Raw genomic sequence first — 10,606 nt, 5'->3', positions numbered from 1 at the left:
GCTTGACTTGATGAGCTACTTCAATTCCACCAAGGTCAAGTGAAACTTCAGTTACTATGACTGTTTTACTTTAAAGCGCGAAAATTCCCCAGATTTTCTATGCATGAATGCAATGCACACATCTGTTTCCTCTATTTTTGTAACCCCAATACCTGGGATATTACAAGCATACAGGATCAAGGACAAGAAGACAGGGATTTCCGAGAAAAACCCCTGGAACGTGGCGCAGCTCAGGCGGTTCTACGCTTAGAGCCGAAATATAGCCCTCCTTTGTAAAAATACAATGTACTGAAACGCCCGCGAGTTTTCAGACGCACTCTTTTCCTTTTCAGGGCACCGAGTGGGGCTGGAAAGGTTTTTAATGAGGCGGGCTCGCGGTGCTGCAATATAGTAAAAGATAGTGATGGTATACATCTTTTTCTTCGACAGGCTCGGGGGCTCATAACCCACGACAGCAAAATACATATATCCTCGCAAAACAGTAAATTCTTCGAGACGAAAAAATAAGTATAAGCTCCAGCCAAAGGCTCGGGGGCTTCGCAATATAGATTACACTTTACAATACAGAAAACTTCATCAATACAAAGAATTCGACAAAAAATATAGACATAACTTTTCGCAATATAGTACAACTCAGTCAAGGCCTAATATACTATCTATGGATAAACCTTTGTTATTTGTAGCAGTTGTCTTGTGCTCAGCATAGCTCCCCTTGACGAAGAATTCAGAATCCATCCGAAGAAGTTCATCCATCATCGCTTCGGCCACAGGAGTCACCATGTCATTGATTTCGTCGATGTTATTCTTTCGTCGCGATTTCTTGGCCAGGCAGTCAGAGACAATCTTCGTCAGATCTAATTTTGGATGACAAATATGTATCATGATCATGGCGAATCTTGCTCCAGCAGTCAACTGAGCTCGTACAAAGTTATGAATACGAGGGGCATCTCGAAACTTTTCCATCAATCCAAGAAGAGTATCGGGAGCTTCATCTCGAGGGAACATAGTCTTGTAAACAAGGGTCAAGGTTCTCGTGCAGAAGTTAAGGAATTCGCGAACCTGACAGGCGCGGTCTTGGAACCTGACAATCTGTTGGGTCCGCTCGGGAGTGGCCCAGAACAGACAGCCGTGGTTAAGAGAAAGGTTAACGAGGAGGTTCGTTCTTACATTCACCCTTTCATCTTCAGCAGCAGCGTCGAGAACAGAACCTATTAAGCGAAAGAACAAGAAATTCAAAAAAAAAGGGGTACAGCAAAAGACAGAAGAAGTTCTGGGTTGAAAAAGCGAACCTAACATATCCACACTAGCTTCATTCATTAGCTCGAGCATACTATTTTCTCGAGTGGTTGCTTTTTCAGCTTCCGAAATAGCAGCTTCCTTGGCAGTTATGGCTTCTTTAGCTTGTTGAAGGGCAATTTTCTCTCTTTCGGATGCTTTGCGGGATTGCTCCATCATCGCAAGAGTTTGCTTTTTCATGGACTGAAGTTGTTGGCGAAGTTCTTGCAAATCTTGCGAGGAGTGTTTACTTGAAGAACCTTCGATAAGGTCATCATCGACAAGTGTTTTCTTCGAGAAGGAGGAAGCAGGAAAAGTATCGGCAGGATGAGGATTTGCGGAGTAGTTATCAAATATCAACTGGAAAAGAAAATTTCAGTATCAATGATCACGCAAAATAGAATTCCATTGATCTTCGGGAAATTTACACAGATATTACAGAAGGAGTCTTCAAAAGAATTACTACGACAGTTGTCGCCAAAGCTACTGTGACGACAACATCAAAAGAAACAGTAAAAATAAAAATAGAAAAAGATAGGGCATTCTACTAGACCTCCGGCTTCGACGAGCTAGGAGCAGGAGTAGGCTTGCATCCAAGATAGGCAAGGATCTTCTTTGAGTTGGGCTTTGAAGCCCTGATCAGCGATTGCCATTTCGTGGTCTCCATCTCCTGTGTGTCGCCAACTTTGGTCCAGTCGATATTTTGCTGGCTGTCAGCAACCAGACCAATAGTGCTTTCCACGGCGACCTTCATATTTTCTTGGCGAAGCTTAAGTCCAAGATCTTCTGGGGGATTGAAGCACTTGGCAAGAGCAAGGAAGGTCGCGGGTTCCTTTTTCTTCGGGAAGAAGTAAGGGTAGAGCCGCGACAATCCTTCCCTAGCCACAGTAAGACCTTCGCGTGCTTCATCTCCGTGAAACTCAAGGAAAGCAAGTGCGTCAAGAAGAGGATCATTGTCGGGATCTTCAAGTTCATATTCTTGAGATGTTTTCCCTGTTGAGGCAGAAATTTATTGATCAACAAACGAGTAAAGAAAAGCAAGTCCAAAGAATGCAAAATAGTTCGGGTACTCACTGACAAAGCGACGGCTTTGCGATTCTAGGCATTTGGTAATCGCGTCTTCACGAGCAGATTGTGCGGCTATATGCTCGCTCAAAGCAGTCTCGGCGTCGTGAAGCCTTTTCTGAAGTTCTTCGACACCAGTAGTGTCTGCCTTGGCCTTGTCAGCATCTGCCCTAGCCTTACTAGCATCTGATTCGGCCTTCTTACGAGCCTCCTCACTTTGATCTAATTTTTGAGCAAGTGTGTCGGCACGTTTGTTGGCCTCCGCAAGTTTTTCTGCCAAAATAGTCAAATATAGTCAAAATCACGAGAAGAAAGGAGTGAGAAGTCATGGGTAAAGAAAAGCAGAAAGTCATTACCTTCAGCTTTGCTAGCATACTCGCGGTACCCAACGAATTGGGCACCGAAGCGGATGAATTCCTTAATCAAAGGCTGTTAAAGAAAGATAGAGAAAGAAAAAGCGTCAGTATGGGAAAAAGTGCGATAGCACAAAATGAAAAGAAGCAAACAGTGAAAACGTCGATAGCATCAGAAAGTATTCAAGGACATACATCATCCAAAAGAGGAGTCGAGGAGCTACCCAATTGTAAGGTAGGCTCTGTGATTGATTCAACCCTCGCCCTTTTTGGTGAAGGGACGAGGGGGCTTGCAGGAGGAGTAGGTGCGTCGGTGTTTTGTTGAGGAGGCGAAGATTCTTCTCCTTCAACGTGCACTTCAGATTCAACTAAAGTATGCGACATACTCGTTCGAGCAGTCGCATCAATAGCTGGCGTTTCTTCCTCGTCACCACTACGGTTAAATGGCGATAGTATAAGAAGCAAGATAGACAAAAGTCTTCAAGAGGCAAAACAGTAAGAAACAAGGGGTGACTTACGAACTGACGAGGGCGTCAAGGTATGGATCGAAAGCTGCCTTCCGATTTGAAGGAGCAGCTTCTTCGGCTTTGGAGGTGCCGGAATCTTCGACGTCTGTCCTTTTCCTCTTGTTCCTTGGAGAAACAGCAGGAGGAGGAGAGTGTGCCGATGTGGTAGCCTCGGAGTCAGCCTCCTTTTCAGAGGATCCCGCAGATTTTCGAGAACCTGCGGGTTCACTCTCAAGGCAAGGAGCACCCTGGTTGTCATCAGTGACAACGGCTCGTTCTTCGACTTCTCCACCTTCAGGAAGGGGAGGAAGGGAGACAAGATCTGGATGGTTCTATAAAAAACAAAGGGGGATGTCAATAAAAGAGTTATGCAAAGGATGTCAAACAAAAATGAGCAAGTCGACAAAGGTTACCTTGGGAAGCGCATTGGTGGCGCTATATGGTTTAACGCGACAAGAAGAGGGGGCAGCATCTTTCTTGCTGAGGGAGGAGATTTTCCGGACAAGTTTTTCTAAATCCTTGACCGACAAATCCACCGATAGTCGATCCACATCATTGTCGCCAGCATACTTCCAGAGGAGATTTTTGCGAGCCTGCAGAGGCTGCACTCTGATTCTAAGGAAATATGCCGTGATTTGGATACCCGACAGTTCTTTACCGCGGGTGCTTTGAAGCTCGTGGATGCGGGTCATCAGTGCCTCCGTCGCCATTTTTTCTTCGTCGGTAGCCTCTGCATCCCAGGAGCGGCGGCGATAGATTTTCTCGGCACCATCAAAAGGAGGAATGTTGTCTTCAACACACCCATGATTCTCCTCGTGGATGTACAGCCATTTTTTGCGCCACCCTTGAACTGAGTCAGGGAATTTGACATCGAAGTATTCGACATCAGGGCGAACGCAGATACAAACACCGCCTATGTTATATGCAACATTGGCAGAGCCATTACGGCGACACAAGAAGATGCGTTTCCATAACGCCCAGTTAGGCTGGACGCTGAGGAAGGATTCGCAAAGAGTGATGAAGATGGAAATATGGAGGATAGAGTTGGGTGTGAGGTGATGAAGTTGCAATCCATAAACGAAAAGCAACCCACGAAGAAAATTGTGAATGGGGGCAGAGAGGCCGCGGATGAGATGATCAACGAAACTAACCCGATACTCCATTGGAGGGGTTGGGTAGCTCTCTTCGCTGGGGAAGCACAACGCCTTTGGCTTCTTGCTGATCCCCAGTTTCTTCAGCAGGTTGATGTCTTGGGCAGAGATTTTGGATCTCTCCCACTCAGCGCTCCCCAGATCTGCGGAAGCCATCTTCGATTCCGGAGTGCTGTGCTTGATCAATCTGCGCGGTGGCATCAACAATGGCGCAGGAGTACAGTGCGGGAGTAGTTGGGCTCAAGGAACTATGGGGCGCAAGAGGAGATTTTTGCAAGAGGAGAGCAGAGGAGCGGCGCAAGCGAAAGTGCGGAAGGAAGAAGATGAAGCCCTTAAATAGAGGTGCGGCGAATCGGTGCACCGTTAGATGGAAAAAGTGTGAGGCAGATGGTGTACACGTGGAGCAGGGGTAAAAAAGTAATTTCGCCCTACAGGCGTTACAGTGCGTGCGCCAGGAAAAGCGGAGGACGTGTGTCCCCCACTTGCACGACGTGTCAATACGATGCGTAACTTGGGCCCGCAAGGCAGCAAGAGAGAACTTCTCGCGATTTCCAGGAACAGCGGTCGTGGCTATCATCAGCAATGATGTCACCTTAGCAAGAGAAAATTACGACTTAACAGCTTCATAAAAAAGGCGACATCAAAAGATATTGGAGAGCCTTTGATCAAATACAAGTTTTTGATCAAATGCTCGGGGGCTACTTTGGAAAAATGAAAAGTTCGAGAAAGACAAAATAGAAATGGTGTCAGCCTATGATCAAATACAAATATTTGCTCATAGCCTCGGGGGCTACTCCCATCGGGGGCGCTGTTCGCGCACCCGAGAGATTTGAAAATTTCGAGAGAGAAAGAAAATATAGCGACATAAGGCGTGGAGCCTACACCCAAGCACAAGTCCTTGGCTGTAGCCTCGGGGGCTACTCCCATCGGGAACGCTGTTCGCGTACCCGACGAAATTATAAAAAAAGAAAGATAGAAGAACAAGAGAGTATATTTCGAGTTATAAGTAACTCTACATATACTCCCATCGGGAGAGCAATATAAGTCATCCGTTGACTCAATAAAATGTGCCATTCCAACAGCCGAATAAGCACTCGACAATATATTCTCAGAACGCCAAAGTTGCGAACAATTTCTGAATGCCGCAAAACTTTGCGCAGGTAAGACCCCAGATCCGTTCTGTGTGGCGTGGCGCCGTCTCTGACGTCGGTTTGCTACTTTTATCCGTATCAACAGATACGAAGAAAAATCCTAACGGACGCGTTAGGTACCCGATAAATATGACTGGGACTCGACATAATGGTAAGACCTTAAGCGGCACCTGTCGAAGTTTACACCAGTATCCCGAGATCATGTCCGGGGACGTGATCTTGAAGTAAGTTTTTGCGGATTGCCACTAGAGCAGTTAACTAGTACCTGATCCGTCAGATGAACTAGCCCCAACTACCATTATCCCTGTACAATATAGAAATTCATATGCAAAGAAATATGGAGAAGTTCAGAGCTATCGAGTAAATATAAACAGTGGAGATTTTCCCTGACTCTACGATTCAAGCAAAATCTCGGGGTCTACTGACATAGGCATCCCTAATGGGCCTGCCGAAGATAGTACCCGGGGTTTATTGAAGGCCCACGACTCGAAGAATAAGAAGAATCGAAAGCCCAAGTTGTTATTAAGGAAAGCTAGAGTTGTATTAGGAGATAGTATTTGTAATCTTGCGAGATAAGTTGAAAACTTTCCCGGACTCTGTAACTTGTACAATACGAATCCCTCAGCTCCACCTCCTATATAAGGGGGAGTCGAGGGACAAAGAAAGCATCGAATCATTGTCTCACAAACCCTAGTTTTCATATCGTCGAGTACTTTTCGGCTGAAACCTTCGAGATCTACTTGCCCTCTACTTCTAACTAAACCCTAGTCTACGACCCGTAGGCATTGACAAGTTAATCCCTTGTCAGTGGGTCATCCCAAAAATAATGCCTCAAGTCATAAAAGAATTTCCTCCTTTGTTGAGCTGAAAAGGTTGGAGACAAGTACTTGGAAACAATAAAGTTAGCATAATCAGCATACCAAGGACTATCTCGCGAGCTCACCTTTATTACAGCCAATTGTTCATTTGGAAAACTATCATTAACAGGAACAGGATCATAAGCAATATTTTCCAATCTAGACAAATTATCAGCAACAGGATTATCAGCACCTTTCCTATCTATAATATGCAAATCAAATTCTTGCAAAAGAAGCACCCATCTAATAAGCCTTGGCTTAGCATCTTTCTTTTCCATAAGGTACCTAATTGCAGCATGATCAGTATGAATTGTAACTTTTGAATCAACAATATAAGATCTAAACTTGTCACAAGCAAAAACTACAGCTAATAACTCCTTTTCAGTTGTAGCATAATTTCTTTGAGCAGCATCAAGAGTTTTACTAGCATAATGAATAACATTCAATTTTTTATCTACTCGCTGTCCAAGGACAGCACCTACGGCAAAATCACTAGCATCACACATAATTTCAAAGGGTAAGTTCCAATCAGGAGGTTCAACTACAGGAGCAGTCGTTAATGCTTTCTTTAGAGTTTCAAAAGCTTCCTTACAATCATCATCAAAAACAAAAGGTACATCTTTTTGAAGAAGATTAGTAAGAGGCTTTGAAATCTTGGAGAAATCTTTAATAAATCTCCTATAAAACCCAGCATAACCAAGAACACTACGAATACCTTTAACATCCCTTGGATAGGGCATCTTCTCAATTGCTTCAACTTTAGCTCTATCAACTTCAATACCTCTCTCGGAAATTTTATGTCCCAATACAATTCCTTCGTTAACTATAAAGTGGCATTTCTCCCAATTAAGAACAAGGTTAGTTTCTTCACATCTCTGCAAAACTTTATCAAGGTTTCGCAAGCAATTATCGAAAGAATTTCCATAGACGGAAAAATCATCCATGAATACCTCTACAATATTCTCACAAAAGCCATGAAAAATAGCAGACACGCATCTTTGAAAAGTAGCAGGAGCATTACATAAACCAAAAGGCATACGTCTATAAGCATAAGTTCCATAGGGACAAGTGAAAGTGGTTTTCTCTTGATCTTTAGTTTTAACAGCAATTTGTGAAAACCCAGAATAACCATCAAGAAAGCAAAAATGAGTATTTTTAGACAACCTTTCTAACATTTGATCAATAAAAGGTAAATGGTAATGATCTTTCTTAGTAACTTTATTAACTTTTCAATAATCAATGCACATTCTATACCCTACAACTACTCTTTGAGGAATGAGCTCATCATTATCATTAGGCACAACAGTTATTCCTCCTTTCTTAGGAACACAATGCACAGGACTAACCCATCTACTATCAGCAATAGGATATATAATACCAGCTTCAAGAAGTTTTAATTCCTCATTCCTTACCACATCCTTCATCTTGGGAATTAGACGACGCTGATGTTCAACAACAGGCTTTGCATTATCTTCCATGTTGATGGCATGTTGGCAAATAGAGGGAGAAATCCCCTTCAAGTCATCAAGAGTGTAGCCAATAGCTCCTCGGTGTTTCTTCATATTTCTAATAACATTTCTTCCTCAAAATCTAAAAGCTTAGAACTAATAATAACATGATATATTTTCTTATCATCAATATGAGCATACTTAAGATTATCAGGCAACGATTTTAAATCAAAAAAAGGATCTTCCTTTGGTGGTGGTGTTGTACCTAGATCTTCAACCGGCAAGTCATGTTTAAGAATAGGTTGACGAAGGAAAATTTCATCAAACTCATTACTTTCTTCCCTAAAGACTTCACTATCACTATCCTCCAAATGTTGCTGCAAAGGATTGTTAGGAGCAAGAGCAATAGACGCACATTGTTCAACTCTAAAATCATTATTAGGCAAATAAGCTTTATAAGGAGTTTTGGCAAATTTAGAGAAATTAAACTCATAAGATTCACCAGCAAATTTAGTCATAATTTTCTCCTTCTTGCAATCTATTACAGCTCCACAAGTATTTAGAAAAGGTCTACCAAAAATAATAGGACAAGATTTACTAGCAGCAGAACCAAGTACCAAAAAGTCAGCAGGATACTTAATCTTACCACATAGAACTTCCACATCTCGAACAATACCAATAGGAGAGATAGTTTCTCTATTAGCTAGCCGAATAACCACATCAATATCCTCAAGTTCACAAGAACCAATTTCATGCATGATCTCCGTGTAAAGCTCATAAGGAATGACACTAATACTTGCACCAATATCGCATAAACCATAATAACAATGATCACCAATTCTAACAGAGAGCATAGGAACACTAGTTTTCCTAGACTTATTAGGACGCGGAACAATATTAGAAGCATCTTCACAGAAAATAATATGACCATCTTCTACATTTTCAGTCACAAGATCTTTAACTATTGCAATTGCAGGTTCAACCTTTATTTTTCTTTGCACTTTTATTAACCGCACTAGTTATAACAGAATACTCCTTCATTTTAGCAGGGAAAGGAGTTTTTTCAATATAAGCTTCAGGAAGAATATGATCAACAGTTTTAATTTCAACACATTTATTTATGGATGAATCAGTTTTATCTTTGTACGGTTCATGATACTTATCAAAATTCTTCCTAGGCAATTCAAAATGATAGGCAAAAGCTTTATAAAAATTTGCAACAACTTGAGGGTCAAGACCATAAGTAGCACTCATATTACGAAATTTATCAGTGTCCATAAAAATTTCAATGCATTTATAATCATAATTTATACCCGACTCTCTATCTTTGTCGTTCTCCCATCCTTCAGTATTCTCCTGAATCCGATCAAGAAGGTCCCTTTTAAACTCTTCTTTGTTGCGTGTAAATGATCCAGAACAAGAAGTATCCAACAAGGTTTTATCTTGAAAAGAAAGTCTTGCATAGAAATTATCAATGATAATATTACCAGGAAGCTCATGAATGGGGCATTTGAGCATTAAAGACTTCAATCTCCCCCATGCTTGGGCAATACTCTCTCCATCATGAGGCCAGAAATTATATATGAGGTTCCGGTCTTTGTGAATTTCACTTGGAGGATAGAATTTAGAATAAAATAGAGGCACAATATCATTCCAATCAAGAGAATCCCCATTCTTCAGTAATTTATACCAATGCGCCGCTTTACCAGACAACGATATAGAGAATAGTTTCTTCCTAACTTCATCCATAGCAATACCTGCACATTTGAATAACCCGCATAATTCATGTAAAAACAGTAAATGATCTCCAGGATGGACAGTTCCATCCCCTTCATAGCGGTTATCCACAACACGTTCAATAATTTTCATAGGTATTTTGTATGGAACCTCTTTCTCACCTGGCGCCTCATCCACTACCTTTGCAGTAGTAGTAGATTTTCCAAATAGAAATTCAAGAGAAGATCTCTCCATAATGAATTATAGCAGCAGGCAAAAATAAAATCAGCACGTACAGTAAAAGTTTCCCTTACCAACTCCACTTACCAATAGCGCTTCACTCCCCGGCAACGGCGCCAGAAAATAGTCTTGATGACCCACAAGTATAGGGGGTGTATCGTAGTACTTTCGATAAATAAGAGTGTCGAACCCAACGAGGAGCAGAAGGTGTTGACAAGCAGTTTCGATGAAGGATTCACTGTAAATGCTCACAAACAAGTATTCAGGGGGGTTTTGATATAGCAGATAAATAAAGTACGAGTAAGTAAAATGCGAGAGTAATAATTGCAGCGAGTGGCCCAATCCTTTTTAGCACAAAGGACAAGCCGGTTTGTTTACTTATAATGACCAAACATTCTTGAGGACACACGGGAATTTAGTCTAGTGCTTTCGCTTCATATAGTTGATTAATCTTCATTGTTTTGATAAGTGTTGTGTGGGTGAACCTATGCTAATGCACCACCCTTCCTAGGACTAATACATACTTGTGATTATACCCCTTGCAAGCATCCGCAAATACAAGAAAGTAATTAAGATAAATCTAACCACAACCTTAAACTCTGAGATCCTGCTATCCCTCCTGCATCGATATACCAACGGGGGTTCAGGTTTCTGTCACTCCGGCAACCCCACAATTAGCAAACGAATACAAGATGTATTCCCCTAGGCCCATAAAGGTGAAGTATCATGTAGTCGACGTTCACATGACACCACTAGAAGAATAACACCACAACTTAAATATCATAACATTGAATATTACTCAACATAATTCACTACTAACATTTAGACTTCACCCATGTCCTCA

Source organism: Lolium perenne, chromosome 6 (genome assembly GCF_019359855.2).
Source record: "Lolium perenne isolate Kyuss_39 chromosome 6, Kyuss_2.0, whole genome shotgun sequence".
Classification (NCBI taxonomy): Eukaryota; Viridiplantae; Streptophyta; class Magnoliopsida; order Poales; family Poaceae; genus Lolium; species Lolium perenne.
This window is presented reverse-complemented; position numbering follows the sequence as displayed.